Source organism: Schistocerca cancellata, chromosome 1 (assembly GCF_023864275.1).
Source record: "Schistocerca cancellata isolate TAMUIC-IGC-003103 chromosome 1, iqSchCanc2.1, whole genome shotgun sequence".
NCBI classification, from domain to species: Eukaryota; Metazoa; Arthropoda; class Insecta; order Orthoptera; family Acrididae; genus Schistocerca; species Schistocerca cancellata.
Genome location: NC_064626.1, coordinates 658400360 through 658424018, shown reverse-complemented (window position 1 = coordinate 658424018; position 23659 = coordinate 658400360). Strand labels below are relative to the sequence as shown.

Genomic DNA, 23659 nt, shown 5'->3' with positions numbered 1-23659 from the left:
CATCTTTATCATCATCATTCATCCCCATTGCGGTCGGAGGAAGGCAACGGCAAACCACCTCCATTAGGACCTTGACTAGTAAGGCGGTGCGGGTCTCCCGCATCGTTCCTCTACGCTCTGTAAAGAAGCATGGGACTTCATTTCCATGTTCTATTAGTGTAACTGTATGAAATTGCAACGTAACTATAAATTTCCACTACACAGGTACCAGCGAACGTGATAATGGGTGACCAGACGTGATGAGATGAGCAGGGGCTCTGTGAGAGCTACGACGAAACTAGAATAATATCGGAAAATTTAAGTTTCCAGAAAATTCACTGTGAGCTTTTCTAAAATCTAGGAATCTAAGTGTACGTCCAAAACTTCCGCTTCATCGAGCAGCTTCACTGCAACTGTCTGAGCCTTGCGACTGACAACAGTTGAAAACATCACGTCATAATCACGAAGACTACAGAGTTCTGGTGACATATATCGAGCAGAACTAGGGAACAAACAGACACTGCTACGGGGACAGACGGTAGCACGTGTTCTTTCTACTAAATCTTTTGGCTTTGTTGCTTTCATAATAAGAAATTATGTTCTAAAAAGATGAATTTCAGAAAGGTAGTTTGTAAAACAATGATTCTCTTTTTAAGTCTTGTCACTATTTTTTAGTAGTCGAAACTTTTGATTTTGATTGGGAGAGAGTTTGTAGCACAACATTTTATTTCAAGCAGCCACCCTGACTGAACTTCTATATCGATATTAGAGATAAGATGATGTCTCAGGAGATCGACTTCATCGTTGTATCTCAAGTATCTGTGAAAGACTTTTTCGACGCTTTTTTGTTAAACTAATGGAATTGGTTTTCTATCCTTTTCTGCTTTGAGCTCTGGCGATATAAGGTTTGATCATACCTGAAACTTGTATTCTGTGTTGAATAACAATGCTGTTTGAATTTTTTTTCTTTATTGTGGTCGCGTAGCAGCAAAAGCTTGGATTCCCGTACTAATGATGTTGGTTTTGTACAGCACTTGACCCTTATATTAGTTGTAAGCAGTCACTTTCGTGACGCGACAGTGGCGCTCCATAAGCGTGCTGTCGTCTTCCCGTCTGAATATCTGTAACTCGAACCTGCGGCCTACGCTTATAACGAAGTCCGACTGTGATGATCATTATGATGCAAAACCACTTTTTACATGACTGATTAAAAGTAACACGCTGCTTTCCACCGAAGGCTACTTCACCAGAAGTTAATTCTTGCAGGAGATTTTACGCTGTAAAAAAAAAAAAGAAAAAAAAAAGACTAAAGAAACCAATACTCTCTTGATAGTTTTATGATTACATGTTTCATTTCTTATCGGCAATGTGATGTATCTTTTTCTTCGATTACACTCTCATGAACAAATTTAAAATAATAAAACACATACTGCGGCAGAAACGAGACAAATTACATGTCGTATGGTTGAAGAAGTGCGTCCCAGCACTTAAAATAAAAATGTTCGTTTTATCATGATTCATTACTCCAGAGCACCAACATGATTTACATATTTATTTTGTGCCCTTAGGAAGAAACACGATTCATTCTAGTGATACAAGAGTTAGCAAAAAATTAGGAAAAAGCCATGAGACTCGAACACAGTACGGTCATAATTCAATTTAGGTATATCAGCCAGTTGCAATAACACCTCTCCTCGACGTCTGTCACTCTCGTTTGTACTCTACAGTCTCGTAAAACTTTGAACATCGATTTCTTGCAAACGTTTGAGAAGCGTTTCGAACTAGATGAGTATTTGCTACATCGGAGTATGTAATACAATCTTACGGTAGGCGATCAAATTCGGTAATCAATTGTTGTATGATTCCCTTGTCTGTCTGGCATCTGTCATTCCTGCTGTTAGTTTCACGTGGATGTTCGATTTTAAATCGCTTCAGACACTTAGTCCAACATGTGTAACAAATGTTATTGCTTCCAGTGAATGTTCAGCAAACACGCAGATAACGGGCCCTTCCTGTTATTTAAATGTAATAATTACGTTTGTTTAAGTCAAGGGGTAAGTGCCAATCCCGGCACCAAGCGTCAATCTCCCTGCATTTCTCTTCAATTTTCGACTTCTCTGGCTGCAACATGATCTCTCACGGACAATCTCAAAGGACTTTCGACGATATACAGAATGACACTGATATAAACTGAACAGTAATGCTCCCGTAATACTCGCTAGAAGTACACGCAAGAATACTTTTACGTCTGAAGAAGCCTCTCAGTTAAGAATGAATTTGTATTGGCATCGCTCCTTTTTCTTTTTATAGTGCTCTCAGTTTTTTGGCTTTGTTTCAGGGTTTGTGTTTTCAAGATGAGCAATACAGGTCAGCTGATATTTCCGATACCGCGATAATTTTGTGTTTTATAAAACGAGGAAGAAGAAGTCTTCACTTTCTCCGAGCCTCACTCACGTCAGCTACACAACCACACCATTGCACCATCTTCAAGCTAGCTTAAATGCTGCCAGGTGCTGTATCATTCCCAATCAAAACAAAAGTAATACAACAGGAAAGCTAAAATAAATGCACAAGGAAATGGGGCTGATTCATCACTTAAAAAATACACGGATGTGCCAGACACGGTGACTACACAATAAAATCTTCCCCCCAAACAAATTGGACATGCACTGAATCTTAAAATTTGTACCACATTCGTTACATTGTTAGATGCATGGAATCGTCTTTGAATTTGCCGTAAGTGCTTTAAAATAAGAACGGGGACAGGCTAGACGGACGATGGTCTGATTCGTGCTCCATTCGAGTGAATGTTTAAGGACTAACAGGCCTTCTTAAGTGAGACCGATAATGCACGCTTGTACGGTGACGCTCTTGATGGACGTAGATGCTTCTAATCATGGGGGTGGCAAAGGTTTTCATCTTTAGTATTGGACCTGCATGGAGGGAACAGAAGGTGACGTCAGTTCCCGATCATAAACCAATGCACCCAGATCCAGGTGTAAGTAGGCTATTCATAAGATTTTGTTTCTACACATTTGCAACGCAAATTCTCGACCCGTGAAATTTTGTATATGAGACTGTCACTGTAGCAGAAACTGCTGTTGTAAATATTTCCGCAAGAAAGTTAAGTGACCACCTGCACGTAATGCGTCATGGGCACCCAGCTGTGTCAGACGGCTGGAGAAAAAGCCATTAGCGTGTGCCTTTTCAGAGGCACAGGTAGGAAAAAAAAAAGGGAGGCCATTATCCTCGCTATTGACATTCCTTTGCAGAAAGCATCGTAAATACGACACCCTCAAACTTGAAAACATGATAACACTGTGGAGCTATTAATTTATGATATTTACTAAAATCCCTAATGAAATGATGAGAAACATTTTACATCTATTGTCTTTGTAGTTGAGAGATTGCTCATTTTGTTTAATATCTGGTTTCCAGCTGTGTTGCAGCATTAGTTTTATAAAATAAACTTAGATGCATTTGCTAATGTGAACACTTTCTGTCAACAGATCTATTAAATAATTATTTTATGATCCACATTCTTCGAAAAAGGAGCTCTTGGAATGGAAAGAACAATAAGAAGGGACTGATAACAATAACTTCATATATAATTTTCCTTTCAAGTACTTGGTAATTTTTTGTAGAATTAGTTTTTGTGGTGCACCACTTCAACTACATAGACATTAAGATGTGAATATACATTTCCCTTGTCAGCACTGTTGTCTTTAGTGTAATGATTTTTTCTGCTTGAGCTATGTCATGTTTAGATATAAGTTATTACATTTGCTGCTGCTGTTTGCCAGGCATAGTGCTACTAAATTTCACTTTGTATTACTCTGTTAAGCTAGTTTTACTACTGATTTATTTTTCTTGTTGCTGCACATTGGCTCATATTAGTTGTAATGTTGCATTGCTTGGTAATTTAGATTTACTGTAGCTTGCTTTGACAATTTCAATTTTTTTTCATTGCTGTTAGTATGAATTGTTTTGTGGTGCTGCATTGCCTCGTCCCTTAGTTTATGCATCTGAGCTCAGTAGATTTAAGTTAGCATAAGAGGGGGTAGCCTATAAGAGTATGAGTTGCGATGAATTTGAAGAAATGCACTGAGGGGTTATACGAGAAAAATACAGAAAGCATGCTTGAATAGGATTTTTTTGGTGGAAGCAAAGGTTGAAATAAGACGAACGATCTATGGAATGAAGTTTTGGGTTGGACTGCAGTACCAAATGTTACACTGAAAACGAACCCTGTCCTTTCCTTTTGTGTTATCCCGCTATATGTTTGTGTACCCTTGTGTATTTGTGTTCTTCCTGTCTTTGTGTGTTTATCTGATACGATTTATGTTGTAGAATTTTTCTAATACTCAGCTACATTCACTATGATGAGGAATACTGTTAGCCTCAAATATAATTTGCATTAATAATATGTTATTACTTTGTAAAGATGTTAGACATTATTAATTCTGTTCTGTTTTAATGCTCATGTGTGAAGTTGATGTTTCAATAATTATTCTGATCTTTTATGTATTTACTTATGTCATAATTCCTGTAACACTGATGTATATGTTATTTCTATTCTTTTGTAAAGCCTGTATTACTACAAATGTTATCTGTATTGTTATGTTTTTAATGATGTATTTTGTACCTTTGTAATTGTATTCTCACGTTATAATATTGTAATTGACACCAGTTCATCAAATTAAGTAACTTGTAAGCATTCATTTCACTGCACACATTTCTGTTGGTCATAGTAATGGACAATATGTGAGAAGTAGGGACTGATAGTGTTTGCACATGTGTTAATAATTGAGCAAGGGACTGGATAACAACATTGCTGGTTCGAAGGACATTCCAAAAACTTTTTGAGGGCACAAGTGGTGGTTATGGACTTGCTATATTATCTGCAAGACTCTTCAATGGTGATTGTGCACCCACACAGTCACAACAGATGGCTGCTGGCCATCTCTACAAGGACTACAGTGGGTCTGCATCTTTGATGACCCACCAATACCATTATATCTACAAGTACTACAGTGGGTCTGCACCTTTGATGACCCACCAATACCATTATCTCTACAAGGACTACAGTGGGTCTACGTCTTTGCTGACTCACCAGTACCATTATTTCTACAAGGACTGCAGTGGGTCTGCACCTCTGGTGGCCCACCAATACCATTCTCTCTATCAGGACTACAGTGGGTCTGCTCTGTGATGACCTACCTACCAATCCTCTTCAAAACGTCGAATGATTCTGCTGTGGGTTTGCTCTGTTGTGGCCCATTACCTGTCAGCATGTCAAGAGTCAGCACTGTCTTTCAGTTGGAAGGACAACACTACTTCTTCAAGACTGCATGGAAATCCACTACTTCCGTGTGCATTGTCTTTTACTGTTCAGACTTTGAAAAAAAACCACTGAAATTTTACTGTGATGAACAATCTGGACTGTCTTATGGGACTGTGCGAAAATTTTAGCTTTTGACCAACATTGTATCAATAAGTGTGTGCATTTGATATCTTTGTTATTGTAATTATGAAAAATTTTATCAAATCATTATTGGCCACTGCCCAAAACAATTTGTAAAATTTTTTGTGGGTAGCATGGGGGCTATGTAAGTAGGCTGTTTATGTTTTCTTATTGGCAACGTTACGTAGCGCTCTGCATGAAAATCACTGGCTGTGCTGTGTGCAGTCTGTGGCTAGTTTGCATTGTTGTCTGCCGTTGTAGTGTTGGGCAGCTGGATGTTAACAGCGCGTAGCGTTGTGCAGTTGGAGGTGAGCCGCCAGCAGTGGTGGATGTGGGGAGAGAGATGGCGGAGTTGTGAAATTTGTAAGACTGGTTGGCATGAACTGCTATATATATTATGGTCATTAAGGTAAATACATTGTTTGTTCTCTATTAAAATCTTTCATTTGCTAACTATGCCTATCAGTAGTTAGTGCCTTCAGTAGTTTGAATCTTTTATTTAGCTGGCAGTAGTGGCGCTCGCTGTATTGCAGTAGTTCGAGTACCGAAGATTTTTGTGAGGTAACTGATTTGTGAAACGTATAGGTTAATGTTAGTCAGGGCCATTCTTTTGTAGGGATTTTTGAAAGTCAGATTGCGTTGCGCTAAAAAAAAAATATTGTGTGTCAGTTTAAGCACAGTCTTGTATAATTGTTCTAAGGGGACGTTTCACAGGGCTAAACTCCAGTCATGTGCGCAGTTCTCCGTGTGCTGTTCGTGCTATTAGAGAGGAAAAACCGTGTTCCGTCGCCAGGATTCAGCTTATCGCGTTTCTATTATTGACATTATCCACACGGACTCAATACGTCATGTACACGAGACAGTTACACTTACAACATCCGGCCTGCAAGCGTCCAAGTGGCATCAGTTAGGGAAAGCTTAGACTAGGATGTGTGATACGAGTTCATTCACTTAATGTTGTGCCGACCCGTTGAATGACAGCGACGAACTTCATCTGAAATAACAGAGATGCGCTAAGAATATATACCGACGGAAAAAAAAGTAGAATAATGAAATTTCTGTATAACATTTGTCTAAATGACATATGTGATTAACATTACAATATCAGATGTTAATAAAGCGCGAGATAAGCCGTTGCAAATGTGAAATGCTAGTACATTAATAACCGATGTAACCAGGAAACTGTTGAATGCAAGTATGCAAAGGTGCCAGAAGTCAGTCTGTGAGATGGAATTCCATGCCTGTTCCACCTGGTCCGTCAATACACGGACGGGTAATGCTGTTTGTGGATGACGCTGGAGTTGTCATCCGATGGTGTTCATTTGTGCTTTATTAGAGACAGATCTGGTGATCGACCAGGCCTAGACAACATGTCGATACTCTGCAGAGCATGTTGGGTTACAATAGCGGTATACGGTCGAGTGTTATTCTGTTAGAAATGCTGTTCATGTATCGCAGCACAACAGCCGGCCGGAATGGCCGTGCGGTTCTAGGCGCTACAGTCTGGAACCGAGCGACCGCTACGGTCGCCGGTTCGAATCCTGCCTCGGGCATGGATGTGTGTGATGTCCTTAGGTTAGTTAGGTTTAATTAGTTCTATGTTCTAGGCGACTGATGACCTCAGAAGTTAAATCGCATAGTGCTCAGAGCCATTAGAACCATTTGAATTGCAGAACGACAGATCGAATCACCAGAACGACGTGCAAGTTTTCAGTCAGTGTACGTGGGATAACCATGAGAGTGCTCCTGATGTCATACTAAATCGCACCCCAGACCGTAACTCCAAGTGTAGGTGCCGGCCGAAGTGGCCGTGCAGTTAAAGGCGCTGCAGTCTGGAACTGCAGGACCGCTACGGTCGCAGGTTCGAATCCTGCCTCGGGCATGGATGTTTGTGATGTCCTTAGGTTAGTTAGGTTTAACTAGTTCTAAGTTCTAGGGGACTAATGACCTCAGCAGTTGAGTCCCATAGTGCTCAGAGCCATTTGAACCATTTTAGCCAAGTGTAGGTCCAGTGTGCAGACAGGTTGGTTGCTGCGCTCAACTGGTCTCCTTCTGACCAACACAAGGCCGTCATTGGCACCGTGGCAGAAGCAGTTTTCATCAGAAAACACAACAGACCTCCACCCTGCCCTCCAGTGAGCTCTCGCTTGCTGCTGAAGTCACAAATGCCGGCGCTTCGGGGCCAGTGGAAAGCATGCTGCAGGGCGTCTGGCTCGGAGTTGTCTCTGAAGTAAACAATTTGGAACAACTCTTTGTGTCACTGTGGAGTCACCTGCTGCTCACACTGCTGCTGCAGATGCAGTACGATGAGCCAGAGGCATACACCGAACACGATTGTCTTGTCCCTCGCTAATGCCACGTGGCCATCCGGAACCCGGTCTTCTGGTGACAGTACAATTTTGTGACCACAGCTGCCAGCAATCGTTTACAGTGGCTACATTCTTTCAAGGTCTTTCGGCTGTGCCGCAGAGGGAGCAACTAGCTTGTCGTAGCTCTATTACAGTACCTTGTTCGAACTCTGTGAGGTGTTGATAATGGCGTCTTTGGCTTCAAATGGCTCTGAGCACTATGGGATTTAACATCTGAGGTCATCAGTCCCCTAGAACTTGAAAATACTTAAACCTAACTAACCTAAGGACATCGCACACATCCATGCCCGAGGCAGGATTCGAACCTGCGACCGTAGCGGTCGCGCGGTTCCAGACTGTAGCGCCTAGAACCGCTCGGCCACCCCGGCCAGCCAATGGCGTCTTTGTCGTCTTAAAGGCACTCATGACTAACATCAACTCATTACGTCCAGTCTCTTAGGTAACTATCGCTCATGAGCGTTACAGCGTGTATTTAAAATAAACATTTTTTTGTCCTCCTAGTGGCGCTACTTCGCCACTCATGCGACTGGAATAAAATGTGAGTAGACGTGATCTTCCATATGTAGAAACAAGCCTACCAACTTTCGTTTATGCAACACAACTCCTTCTTGATGTTGCGACTTTTTCTCGTCAGTGTATTTTAATAAGCACTACCTGAAAGAACGTTACTTTATCAGGGATCCTAAACAGTTTGCAAAAGAATCCTATAACAAGAAACGTTTTCTGAGGTTTCATTCGCACGTGGCTGACATTTGTTTACGGTTTCAGCACTAACTGCTAACAGCTCTTGTGCGGGCGCGAAATTTGTTTGGAACATGTTACGCTACATAAGACAGCGAAATGTTTCTTTTATGACAGGTAATACAATTTTTGAACTGCTATTGTGTGATCTCCAGGCCACAGACTGGAAAAATGGTGTCTGTATTTCGCAAATTACGCGGTTTATCCCTTAGCGGTTTGCTGACGTGAAACTCAACTGTTCTTTAATTTCTGTAATAGGGATCGATATTCGGTAGAAGGAAACGTAGTAGGTGAATATGGAATGGGAGTAAGGAATGAAGAGATTTTAGGAACCAGGTTTTAAATTGTAAGACATTTCCAGGGGCAGATGTGGACTCTGACCACAATCTATTGCTTATGAACCACAGATTAAAACTGAAGAAAGTGCAAAAAGTTGGGAATTTGAGGAGATGGGACCTGGATAAACTGAAGGAATCAGAGGTTGTAGAGAGATTCAAGGAGAGCATTAGGTAACGATTAACAAGAATGGGGGAAAGAAATCCAGTAGAGGAAGAATGGGTAGCTTTGAGAGACGAAATAGTGAAGGTAGGAAAGGATCAAGTAGGTAAAAAGACGAGGGCTAATAGAAATCCTTTGGTAACAGAAGAGAGATTGAATTTAACTGATGAAAGGAGAAAACATAAAAATGCAGTAAATGAAGCAGGCGAAAAGGAATGCAAACGTCTCAAAAATGAGATCGACAGGAAGTGCAAAATGCCTAATCAGGGATGGCTAGAGGACAAATGTAAGGATGTAGAGGCTTATCTCACGAGGGGTAAGATAGATACTGCCTGCACGAAAATTAGAGAGACCTTTGGAGAAAAGAGAACCACTTACATGAATATCAAAAGCTCAGATGGAAACCCAGTTCTAAGCAACGAAAGGAAAGCAGAAAGGTGGAAGGAGTATATAGAGGGTCTATAAAAGGGCGATATTCTTGAGGTCAATATTATAGAAATGGAAGGAATGTAGATGAAGATGAAATAGGAGCTATGATACTGCGTGAAGAGTTTGACAGAGCACTGAAAGACCTGAGTCGAAACAAGGCCCCCGGAGTAGACAACATTCCATTGGAACTACTGACGGCCTTGGGAGAGCCAGTCCTGACAAAACTCTACCATCTAGTGAGCAAGATGTTTGAGACAGGCGAAATACCCTCAGACTTCAAGAAGAATACTATAATTCCAATACCAAAGAAAACAGGTGTTGACAAATGTGAAAATTACCGAACTATCAGTTTAATAAGCCACGGATGCAAATGCTAACACGAATTCTTTACAGACGAATGGAAAAACTGGTAGAAGCCGACCTCGGGGACGATCAGTTTGGATTCCGTATTAATGTTGGGACACATGAGGCAATACTGACCCTACGACTTATCTTAGAAAATGGATTACGGAAAGGCAAACCTACATATCTAGCGTTTGTAGACTCAGAGAAAGCTTTTGACAATGATTACTGGAATACTCTCTTTCAAATTCTGAAGATGGTAGCGGTAAAATACAGAGAGCGAAAGGCTATTTACAATTTGTACAGAAACCATATGGCAGTTATAAGAGTCGAGGGGCATCAAAGGGAAGCAACGGTTGGGAAGGGAGTGAGACAGGGTTGTAGTCTATCCCCGATGTTATTCAATCTGTATATTGAGCAAGCAGTAAAGGAAACAAAAGAAGAATTCGGAGTAGGTATTAAAATTCATGGAGAAGAAGTAAAAACTTTGAGGTTCGCCGATGACATTGTAATTCTGTCAGAGACAACAAAGGACCTGGAAGAGCAGCTAAACAGAATGGACAGTGTCTTGAAAGGAGGATATAAGATGAACATCAACAAAAGCAAAACGATGATAATGGAATGTAGTCGAATTAAATCAGGTGATGCTGAGGGAATTAGATTAGGAAATGAGAAACTTAAAGTAGTAAAGGAGTTTTGCTATTTGGGGAGCAAAATAACTGATGATGGTCGAAGTAAAGAGGATATAAAATATAGACTGGCGATGGCTAGGAAAGCGTTTCTGAAGAAGAGACGTTTGTTAACATCGAGTATAGATTTAAGTGTCAGGAAGCTGTTTCTGAATGTATTTGTATGGAGTGTGGCCATGTATGGAATTGAAACGTGGACGATAAATAGTTTAGACAAGAAGAGAATAGAAGCTTTTGAAATGCGGTGCTACAGAAGAATGCTGAAGATTAGATGGGTAGATCACATAACTAATGAGGAGGAACTGAATAGAATTGGAGAGAAGAGAAATTTGTGACAGAACTTGACTACGAGAAGGGATTGGTTGGTAGGAAATATTCTGAGGCATCAAGGGATCACCAGTTTAGTAATGGAGGGCAGTGTGGAGGGAGACCATGAGATGAATACACTAAACAGATTCAGATAGATGTAGGTTGCAGTAGGTACTGGGAGATGAAGAAGTTTGCACAGGATAGAGTAGCATGGATAGCTGCATCAAACCAGCCTCTGGACTGAAGACCACAACAACATTCGGTAGAAATGTTATAGTATATAGTGCGGAATCAAATTATTTATTATTACATGTTAGTATCTCAGTTGCATGACACAATACAGTTTGAGAAGTTAGAAATTTGGCAGTTAACTGATAGGTCGCCGCCGGTGTTGGGATCCAAGGTGTCTCCGACTATTGCGTCCTTCAGAGGAATCATTCCTTAGAGATTCAGGTAGTAAACGTCACAGATGTTCAGTTCGATAACTGACCTGAGAATTTACAGACCTGGCCGTGCTATTCTAGCTATCGGCCGCCGCTACTTGCCATTCGATGAGGCGGATTACCGTGCTGAACGATACAGTACGGCCCAAGGACACTGATTACGTAGGGATGATTAGATCTGCAATCTAAAAGACTTCATCGTTTTAGAGATCACCTCGAAAACGCTGTTCTGGTCGTAAAGCTGACATCCAGTATGTTTGCTTTGCGATGTTTATCGCCGAAAACGCCCTGTCAATACGTTCAGCGAAGCAGAAAAATGTCATTAGTCAGAGTAGTCTACGCATCGTCAAAAAGCTCTAGTTCGACTGTGGAGGAATGTCAAATCTTCAGCATTAAAGCCTTGTCTTTAGCATGGCTGCACAGTACTATACGTCGGCTCCGAAGGCCCATAACACTGCGGGGCTCGCTAAACTGTTGTGAAAGACCCTCTGGTTTATTTGGATAGTGAGTTTTCATATCGCAGAATGCCGGATGATGTTCAAGCAGCTGATCTCGGAACAGTTTGCAAAGTTCTTAAAGAAATACACTGTTGGGAGGATAGAACAACGGCTGCCAAAGCCAATTTTCTCCTTTGAGCACTCTCTAATTGCGAGTTTATTATCATTCTGTTTACATTGAGTGACATTATGAGCATAACATATCAAGTCAGCAAAATGTTACAAGACCCTACCTTGAACGTCGCGATGGCAAAAGCAAAATTAGATTCGACGCTCAAGGTGTATGACGGCATGAGAGATCATGCTGATAGCCATTTTGCTCGTATTGTTGAAGAGGCGACGGCGGTTATGGAAGAGTTAGACGTGGAGATAAGTGTTCCTCGTCTTAAAGGCAGACAAAGACACAGGGAAAACTGCGATCGTAATGATGATGCTATGACATATTGGAAAAGAACTGTTTTTATTCCAACGCTGGACCATGTTACGACTAACATGAGAGAACGTTTTGCTGAAGAAAATATTTATCGTTTAATATTCAACATACTTTTGCCGTCACAACTACTGAAACATGACGGTAACGATCTGGCGCATAAATTGAATCAGTGCTTAACTGAACTACCGTTCTTTGAAGAAAAATCAGTTTTTGTGATGAAAAAGAGACTAATGGGAGAGATTCTTCAATACAAGCAAACGAGCATAAACGCCCTTAATGATCGTGATTCTGGTATGCAAGCTTTGCCGCTACGGTCGTAGGTTCGAATCCTGCCTCGGGCATGGGTGTGTGTGATGTCCTTAGGTTAGTTAGGTTTAAGTAGTTGTAAGTTGTAGGGGACTGATGACCTCAGAAGTTAAGTCCCATAGTGCTCAGAGCCATTTGAACCATTTTATGCAAGCGTTGTCTGTTTGCTCTAGGTCTGGCTATCCTACTTCGCACACGCTTGTCTACCTGCATCTATTGCTACAGTAGAAAGGAGTTTCTCAACACTGCGGCGTGCAAAGATATCGCTGAGATCGACAGTGAAGGAGGATCGACTTGGCTTAGCTCTATTGAACACTCAACCTGACATTGATAGTCCTATTGACGATGTAATTAACCAAATTGCCAGGAAGAATAGGAGTCCGCAGCTCGTGGTCGTGCGGTAGCGTTCTCGCTTCCCACGCCCGGGTTCCCGGGTTCGATTCCCGGCGTGGTCAGGAATTTTCTCTGCCTCGTGATGACTGGGTGTTGTGTGATGTCCTTAGGTTAGTTAGGTTTAAGTAGTTCATTAGTTCTAGGGGACTGATGACCATAGATGTTAAGTCCCGTAGTGCTCATAGCCATTTGAACCATTTTTTTAGGAAGAACTGGAGCATAGAATTCATCATTTAAGGAAGAGAACGACAGCTGTAACTGGCTTTGTCTTGTATATGTGTATAATCAGTTTAAACAAAACTTTCTTAAACTTTGCGTGTAAGTAGATTTTTTTTTTTTTTTTTTTTTTTTTTTTTTTTTTTTTTTTTTTTTTTTTTACGGTAAAAGTAAATGTAGCTGAAGATATGTTTAGCTCCCCCTCCTTAAGGTTTTCCTGTATCCGCCACTGCTATGGGTTAGTCTCGCTGTGACTCTACAGCGCTCCTTCCAGGGCCGTTGTCTCGCCGATTGCAGTATGAATCGACGTCGTCCAATGGGGCCAGCAAGACATAGGTCAGAGATGGGCAAACTCTTTCAACCTTGGGAACTAGTTCACTGGTGATCACTCTTTGTTGGGAATCGTTCATTTTTACTTGTTCACCGTTCATTTGTGCTTGGTATACGGTTCTTATGAAAAATTGAAAATTAGTAGCATAGGTGACTGAAGATGGAAGGTGCCGAGAGAGGGGGCACATGCCTCTCTCCTGTAGTACAGAGTTTTTTTTTTCATTACAGAATCCTCACACACTTGTAGAAGAAATTTCCGTGATTCTATGCAACCTCTCGTTTAGCCAACTGTAGCGTTATGTGGCTGACCGCAGTGAAATAATATAAGGTGGCACACGAAAAACCGGCTCATAGTACAAGTTGCTCGGGAATTTCACACGATTTGTTGGCCGCTACGAGCAGAATAGATAAACATTTAATAAACTAATGCAAACAACAACTTCGAAACAATACATGACGATTGGCGGGCGACAAAGAGCAGTCTAGTACTCGGGGCCGGTTTTTCGTGCACCATCCTGCACCGCTGAAATAATGTTGTAGAAGTTATCATATTCTCTTTACAAAATGTGACACCAGACACTCGATTATGGAACGAGGGCTTCATTCGGTTGTAAGTCGGTCTGCCTTCCATAACAATGAACATGTTCTTTTACCTTGGTTCAAATGGTTCAAATGGATCTGGGCACTATGGGACTTAACTTCTGAGGTCATCAGTCCCCTAGAACTTAGAACTACTTAAACCTCACTAACCTAAGGACATCACACACATCCATGCCCGAGGCAGGATTCGAACCTGCGACCGTGGCGGTCGCTCGGTTCCAGGCTGTAACGCCTAGAACCGCTCGGCCACACCGGCCGGCTTTTACCTTGGATCAAAAAAAGACGGAAAATGGCCACTCGTGTGTGCCGTGCCGACTTCCTTTGCATGTGTAATAACAAGAAAATATTGCCTTTTTACAAGTATTTTTTCTGCTGTTTATCGAAACAGTGAAGTAACCTGATATGCCGTTTTGTTACCTTAAAAGATGTATGTATTACATAGCACGTAATTTTGTGTAATTTACGTAATTATAAAATACATTTTAATTACCGATCATGGACGCTGCATTGAATACGAAAAGAACCAAAATTTGAGAGTTAAAAAAAGGTTTGAAACAGATCTGGTATGGACGTGAGCAGCGAACGAGACGAACAACTTAATTCTGAACTAACTATGAGCAGTCGGCAGTGGAACTGCGGCGAGTGGCCACACGAAGAAGGACGAGTCCGGCCGAGCGAGGCCGAGCCCGAGAGAGACGGGAACGGGACCGAGGCTGGAACGACACTGGCGGACGTGCCATTGCGGGAACGAGACCGACCGTTCCCCGTTCCAGGGCACTGTAAGTAGAAAGCCGCGACCGAAGTGAACTATGAAAGACCGTTCCTTGGAATTCTTTCATCGCTCGTTCCGTTCATCTTGGTGAACCGTTCCTTTGGCCGTTAGCTCGCGAACGACCCATCTCTAACAAGGGAACATCCCCATCGCACCCCCTTCAGATTTAGTTATAAGTTGGCACAATGGATAGGCCTTGAAAAACTGAACACAGATCAATCGAGAAAACAGGAAGAAGTTGTGTGGAACTATGAAAAAATAAGCAAAATATACAAACTGGGTCGTCCATGCGTAAGATAGGCAATATTAAGGGCAATGTGAGGCGAGGAGCGCCATGGTCCGGTGGTTAGCGTGAACAGCTGCGGAACGAGAGGTCCGTGGTTCAAATCTGCCCTCCACTGAAAATTTTGCTTTCTTTATTTTCGCAAAGTTATGATCTGTCCGTTCGGTCATTGACGTCTCTGTTCACTGTAATAAGTTTAGTGTCTGTGTTTTGCGACCGCACCGCAAAACCGTGTGATTAGTTGACGAAAGGACGTGCTTCTCCAATGGGAACCGAAAACATTTGATCGCAAGGTCATACGTCAACCGATTCCTCCACAGGAAAACACGTCTGATATTTTCTATACGACACTGGTGACAGCATGTGCGTCACATGACAGGAATATGTTGTCGACCCACCTAACTAGTACACTTGGCGAATGGGTGAAAAGTTTCTTCTACCTTGCCCGATTTAGATTTTCTTGTGGATGTAATAATCACTCCAAAAAAAGTGATGAAAACATAAGAGTTTTTCACATAAACTGAAAATAAAAAGTTAAAATTTTCGGTCAAGGGAAGATTTGAACCAAGGACCTCACGTTCCGCAACTGTTCACGCTAACCACGGGACCACAGAGCTCCTCGCCTCATATTGCCCTTAATATTGCTTATCTTCCGCATGGACGACCCAGTTTGTATATTTTGCTTATTTTTTCATAGTTCCACACAACTTCTTCCTGTTTTCTCGATCGATCTGTGTTCAGTTTTTCAAGGCCTATCCACTGTGCCAACTTATAACTAAATCTGAGGGGGGTGCGATGGGGATGTTCCCTTGTAAGACATACGGGCCCTGCAGTGAACTTGTGACGTGTCAATAGTCACCTTGTCCGCCGCAATTCACGAACCCTCAGCTCCGCGCACGGCCCATGAGTTGTCTATAAAAGATAGCCACTGAAGGTCTTAATTTTATTGCGTGCTATTGAGAACTTGCATAGATTTAAACACGCAGGGGCAACAATTACTAAACTGAAATAGTTACCCCCTCCCCTGGAGACTGCTGCTGGCACTCGTAAGAGCTACAGTGTCACTGCTGTGACGTACGCACCGCAGCCTGTCTTTCTCGTGGGCCTGGCCACGGCTGGAGCGACTAACAAGCGTTCGCGGCAGGCTCTGGCATTGTTGTAGTTGGCGGCAGCGGCGTCGCCTGGGTGCGGAGGCGCTGGCGGGGCGCGAGGGTATTAATAGCGCGGCTGGCGAATCGCTTGGCGGCCTGGGCCCGCCTGTGTCACAGCGTCTGCCCGGGCCTATATCCGGCAGCCGTCACGTCACACGGCCCGGCGCGGCGCGGCGCGGCCCGCTTACGCAAACGCGCCGCCGTCTGCACGCGCGCCGCTGTGAAAACACCGCCGACGGAGACACGGATTGTTTACGTGCCGCTAGCGATGCACCTCCTCTCGGCACCGGTGCGCCAGAGATGAGTAAGCGAGTCAACGGCGTGCAGCAGACTGACGAGTTTCTGTTGCATTTTATTACATAAAATCCTGCTTGTGATTACCTCGACAGGGGAAGGGCGGATGTAACGGTTACCCTAAACCTTTTTGATTTTTTTTTAGCTATGTTGCAATACATCTAGGAGAGTGGCTCCCAACCTGAGTGTAATTACCGCCTGATGGGTAAAAGTAAATATTCTGAGGGATGAAATAGAAGGGTTCAGTTGCGTTTCAGTCACGAAATCGCATTGTTTTTAAAATATCATTACTACTGTCATTCTTTCAGAAGAGTGTAATACTGATTATACACTAATGGTCATTAAAATTGCTACACCAAGAACAAACGCAGATGATAAAAGGGTATTCATTGGACAAATATATTATACTAGAACTGACATGTGATTACATTTTCACGCAATTTGGGTGCATAGATACTGAGAAACCAGTACCCAGAACATGCACCTCTGGCCCTAATAATGGCCTTGATACGCCTGGGCATTCAGTCAAACAGAGCTTGGATGGCGTGTACAGGTACAGCTGCCCATGCAGCTTCAACACGATACCACAGTTCATCAAGAGTAGTGACTGGCGTATTGTGACGAGCCAGTTGCTCGGACACCATTGACCAGACGTTTTCAATTGGTGAGAGATCTGGAGAATGTGCTGGCCAGGGCAGTAGTCGAACATTTTCTGTATCCAGAAAGGCCCGTACAGGGTCTGCGACATGTGGTCGTGCATTATCCTACTGAAATGTGGGGTTTCGCAGGGATCGAATGAAGGGGAGAGCCACGGGTCGTAACACATCTGAAATGTGACGTCCAATGTTCAAAGTGCCGTCAATATGAACAAGAGGTGACCGAGACGTGTAACCACTGGCACCCCATACCATCACGCCGGGTGATACGCCAGTATCCACGCTTCCAATGTGCGTTCACCGCGATGTTGCCAAACACGTGTGCGACCATCATGATGCTGTAAACAGAACCTGGATTCATCTGAAAAAATGACGTCTTGCCATTCGTGCACCCAGGTGCCTCGTTGAGTACACCATCGCAGGCGCTCCTGTCTGTGATGCAGCGTCAAGGGTAACCGCAGCCATTGTCTCCGAGCTGATAGTCCATGCTGCTGCAAACGTCGTCGAAGTGTTCGTGCAGATGGTTGTTGTCTTGCAAATGTCCCTATCAGTTGACTCAGGGATCGAGACGTGGCTGCACGATCCGTTATAGCCATGCGAATAAGATGTCTGTTATCTCGACTGCTAGTGATACGAGGCTGTTGGGATCCAGCACGGCGTTCCGTATTACCCTCCCGAACCCCCAGATTCCATATTCTGCTAACAGTCACTGGATCTCGACAAACGTTTCATCAGGCAACGCCGGTCAACTGCTGTTTGTGTATGAGAAATCGGTTAGAAACTTTTCTCATGTCAGCACGTTGTAGGTGTCGTCACCGGCGCCAACCTTGTGTGAATGCTCTGAAAAGCTAATCATTTGCATATCACAGCATCTTCTTCCTGTCGGTTAAATTTCGCGTCTGTAGCACGTCATCTCCGTGGTGTAGCAATTTTAATGGCCAGTAGCGTATAAGTTACCAATGTCGCACACCGACCTATGTGGTCAGAAACGTGGTAAGTAGGAAGCACGTTACAACAGATTCAGCCCGTGGCGAGTGCGGATGTTTTGACTTACAAAAACACAACACAGCTGTCGCACATTGCTAGGCGAGCCGGCCATGCGAGGTGTAGAAGTAGTCTGCACAGCAGCCCCTAAGCGGAAGGACGCGGCAGCCTTCCCACACCAGCAACAGTGGAAGTGTTTGTTACACGTGCAGCAAGGCATAGCAAAGCCCAAACAAGCGCAGCCGGCGAGCATACAAATACCTAGTCACTTTTGTACTGAGATGCTGTGTTAGTATCGGAGCATTACAAAGACGGGTCTGTGACGCTTGGGGCGCCATCCGGAGTCCGCAGTTCGATTCCGCATCTGAGCACCCTGGCCTGAGACACGAGACACAGAGCTGCCACTGCCGTGGCGCCAGCCAAGCCCTGGGACACAACGCGCCAGCCACAGCTACATTTACATCCACACGCCGCAAGTCACCTGACGGTGTGTGGCGGAGGGTACTTCGAGTATCTCTGCAGTGGATCACGGTCGCTGCGTCACGAGTAGCTGCGATCCGTGCAGCGCTGGAGACATCAGCCGCGCTTAGGACTATTGATGCTTTTAAAAATATCAGGAATCCGACATATCTATATTTTTAAAAAAATATTGTTGTCGGTCCTCGATACAAAGAAAAATATTATCGACACGTCGACGGAAAAAATATCGACGTACCGGCTGCAAATTGTAAATATATTGCCGGCTTTAGTGCTGTATGTTTAAGTATTGATTTAGTATTAGATATTCTGTACATCAAGAAGATATCCACCTCGGAGCAAGAATTGAAAGAAAAACGATGCACGTTCACGCTTGGCGATAACCAGTTTGCCAACAATTGTAACTGCAGATAAGTGCCACAATAAAAGGTGTCCGATGGATCCGTCATTCGGTTTCGTCACATATCAGGTTTGTGTGGAACACGGCAGCAACCTAGCAGTTGTAGTGTCAGAACTGTGTGGTGAAGTGAAACGTTGCATTTTCTGCTGGCACCGCCGAGCGCCGATTACGTCAGCGTTTCCCCCCACACGTCTCCCCCCAATCGCAAAGTCCATTGTCATTTAGATTTTTGTTGATCAGTTTCAGCAACCGTTTTTGAAGAATGCCGATGTGAAGAAGCAGCACAATAGTTGCCTTAAAAATTGTTTTTTGACGCAACTGGTGCGCTTTTTCTTCACATCGGATATCTTGTTTTTCCATCCACACCGCCCCCCCCCCCCCAATACGTGCTTTACACAGTCAAAGAGAAAGACTGACACGTTCTGAAAGCTGAAAAATTATTAATATTCTTTGACACAGTGAGAGTAAAAATATGTTTTACTACAATTTCAAAAGAATAGCTTAAAATTTTTATCGAATAATGCGAAAAAGATATAATACAAAATAAAAATATTATCACTCAACGTTGCCATTTCGGTGTCGGTACCTATATCGATATATCGTTGAAAACCATATCGCACAACTATATCGAAATCTTTTGGAAGAATTTCGATATATCGATATCATATCCGTAGCTGGCAACGCTTTGTGTATTACCACTGCCGTTAATAATAATAACAATAATGTATAGGGCCAACACCAATCTATTAACTATTACGTAGTTAATGTCGTGCTGTACTGTCAGTTTATTCATTTTTTGTTGTGAAGTGTCTGGCTGCTCTAATCATCGATCAATGGAGCGGGATGTCACAGAATCTCGCAGGGAAGTCCACTGCTTGCTCTAGGATAACATGTGCGGATGCGAAGTGGTTAAGGTGTGCCTTTTGCACACTCCGGATCAAGGTGCTGTGTTACAGGAATTTTTCGCGAATGAAAATATCAACCGCACTGATGGGCCATCGAGGTCTCCAGATCTAAATCATACTACCATATTTGTGTAAAAGCGTTTATTTCGTGATAAATTCCTCTGATTCGTGGCTTACTGAAACTTTTCTGAACAGAGAACATTCTGTCCTTAAGTTGGAGTTCCGTGATAACTACACAAGCTTGGAAGCGACATCGATTATGGCTAAATGACGTCTAATATTCAGCCAAAATTTAACTTGTTGTTATAGTTCTTACCTTCCTGCGTAAAAATCGAATCTATTCCTGATAAAACATATTCCAACCTCAAGTATAATGATGTACCGCGAACGGAATGACTTCTTTCACGGCAACGAGCATGCATCCCGTAAGAAACAATCATGCGATTGCTACTGGTAAACCTTCCGGGGTATAAGGCCGTGGTCCACGAACTTCTTCTGTTCCTAACGTTTCGTCCAGAACAGCGCTGAACATATTCAGAGGAGTTGCTTCTCCGTTGACCCTTGTTGACAGGCGGATCGGACGTTTGAGAGCGACATGTACACTTTAGAAAAAGGGACTGGCTGGAGTTACACGTGATAAGCAGAAATGGTCCATGTTAAAGGCATAACTTAACTATCGATTGTAGTCTTGTCAAAGATAAAAAACTATTTCGAAGTTCTACAAAGCTACTGTTCATATGTCGCTAAATTTCATGGTGTCTTCTTTCCTATTAAAATTATCCCTATGTTTCTATATTTCAGTGACTGCTCTACATAACCGTGCATGATAGTTCGCCGCTGTAGATAAAGTTATTGTATCAGAAAACTTCAATTCGTGACTTCTTGACGCAAGAGCATCCTCTGCAACAGCCGATTTATCTACTTTCTCTAGTCGGCAAAGACTTATACGTTTCTTTAGCCGTGTATTCACACTCCTGTAGGTTGTTCCAATATGAACTTTACCACACGTACACGGAATTTTATATACGCCACTAGACTCAGAGACTCAGAGGGGCAAAGACACGGGTTCACAGGTAGATGCCGTGTTTCTTGGTGTAATGAACAAAGTAAGAGCATATGGACTATCAGACCAATTGTGTGATTGGATTGAAGAGTTCCTAGATGACAGAACGCAGCATGTCATTCTCAATGGAGAGAAGTCTTCCGAAGTAAAAATGATTTCAGGTGTGCCGCAGGGGAGTGTCGTAGGACCGTTGCTACTCACAATATACATAAATGACCTTGTGGATGTCATCGGAAGTTCACTGAGGCTTTTTGCGGATGATGCTGTGGTATATCGAGAGGTTGTAACAATGGAAAATTGTACTGAAATGCAGGAGGATCTGCAACGAATTGACGCATGGTGCAGGGAATGGCAATTGAATCTCAATGTAGACAAGTGTAATGTACTGCGAATACATAGAAAGAAAGATTCCTTATCATTTAGCTACAATATAGCAGGTCAGCAACTGGAAGCAGTTAATGCCATAAATGATCTGGTAGTAGGCATTAGGAGTGATTTAAAATGGAATGATCATATAAAGTTGATAGTCGGTAAAGCAGATGCCAGACTGAGATTCATTGGAAGAATCCTTAGGAAATACAATCCGAAAACAAAGGAAGTAGCTTACAGTACGGTTGTTTGCCCGCTGCTTGAATACTGCTCACCAGTGTGGGATCCGTACCAGATAGGGTTGATAGAAGATATAGAGAAGATCCAACGGAGAGCAGTGCGCTTCGTTACAAGATCATTTAGTAATCGCGAAAGCGTTAAGGAGATGGTAGATAAACTCCAGTGGAAGACTCTGCTGGAGAGACGTTCAGTAGCTCGATACGGGCTTTTGTCGAAGTTTCGAGAACATATCTTCACCGAAGAGTCAAGCAGTATATTGCTCCCTCCTACGTATATCTCGCGAAGAGACCATGAGGATAAAATCAGAGAGATTAGAGCCCACACAGAGGCATACCGACAATCATTCTTTCCACGAACAATAAGAGACTGGAATAGAAGGGAGAACCGGTATAGGTACTCAAGGTACCCTCCGCCACACACCGTCAGGTGGTTTGCGGAGTATGGATGTAGATGTAGATGTTGACAGAGTAAGACATTCATCCATTACAGATCGGAGTGCTTGACGTATTTTCTTTGTTGGTCTAAAAACCGGTCTAATGCCATATTTCTATAAAATCTTTCCGATTTTTAATAAAAGGGAGAGAAACTGCATGCTTCCATCGTTGTTTTTCATGCTTGTCGTTCATCCTTCCGTTATTTAGCGTTATTTAGTCCTAGAATTCTGTTTACTTTTTTCCCAGACTGTCCATTTACCCCGAAATCCTGCTTTAGATGTTTTAATTCGGCGTCCAGCAGCAACGTCATCGGTCGTGAAAGACTTCATTCTATCAACGATCATGCGAAGCACTATTTGCACTTTTCTCTCAGCACACTCTGAAAGCAGTGGATAGCAGCAATCGAGAGGATACAGTATTTCTCAACTTCCGAAAAGCAACTGACTCAGTACCACACACAGGTTTACTAACAAAAAGTACTTATATGGTGTATCACACAAAATAAGTAACAATGAAGGGGATTTCTTAGTAGGAAGAACATGGCATTTAATCTTGGATGGAGAGCCACCGACAGATGTAGAAGTGTTTTGGGACTCTTTATTTTTCATATTGTATATTAATCACTATAACCTCGGATCATCCTGCTATATGTAATGCAGTACTGTCTGGAGAAAAACCTGCCGACATTTTCAGTGAGATGTGGATAATATTTAAAGTGGGAGGAAAGACTGGTAACTTATTTGAAATGTATAGAGAAGTACAGGTACGCACTTCACAAGAAGAAAAATATGTAGTATCCCATAACTGTAATACCAGTGACTAACAATTAGATTCGCTTAACTCATATAAATATACCTCGGTGTAACATTTTATAGGGATTTGAGATGAAGTGACCACAAAGGCTCACAAGGGGACCACCAGACCTGTTAATTTCCGACTTTAATGCATGCTGTACAGCTACCTGTCCAGAGCACCTGCCTCGTGGCTTTTCATACGACGGCCCCTAGTTTTCGAGAAAATAAATGTTGAAATTTTATCCTTACCAGCTTTACCTATAACGTTTGTCATATTTCGACCTAGCGAGCAGAGCGCAGCGGCTTAGGTTAGCAGTTACCACGCAGCTTGCATGAGTTCAAATCTTGCCTATGTAGTTTCTTTTTTTCCAGTTTCGTTGTGTAGAACATCATTAAATATAATTTGTATTACGCAAAATTACTCAAAAATTACCGCACCCACGTGTACTTTACTTTAGGCAACGGCCTTGCCGCAGTGGATACACCGGTTCCCGTGAGATCACCGAAGTTAAGCGCTGTCGGGCGTGGTCGGCACTTGGATGGGTGACCATCCAGGCCGCCATGCGCTGTTGCCATATTCCGGGGTGCACTCAGCCTCGTGATGCCAATTGAGGAGCTACTCGACCGAATAGTAGCGGCTTCGGTCAAGAATACCATCGTAACTACCGGGAGAGCAGTGTGCTGACCCCACGCCCCTTCTATCAGCATCCTCCACTGAGGATGACACGGCGGTCGGATGGTCCCGGTAGGCCACTCGTGGCCTGACGACGGAGTGTACATGTACTTTACTTTGCCAGGC

General features: G+C 43.0%; 1 pseudogene; it reads left to right on the top strand.

Moving 5' to 3' along the window:
- The first annotated feature begins 23317 nt into the window (after positions 1–23317).
- LOC126103582 (5S ribosomal RNA) lies at positions 23318–23435 on the top strand (annotated as a pseudogene).
- The last annotated feature ends 224 nt before the right edge of the window (positions 23436–23659 follow it).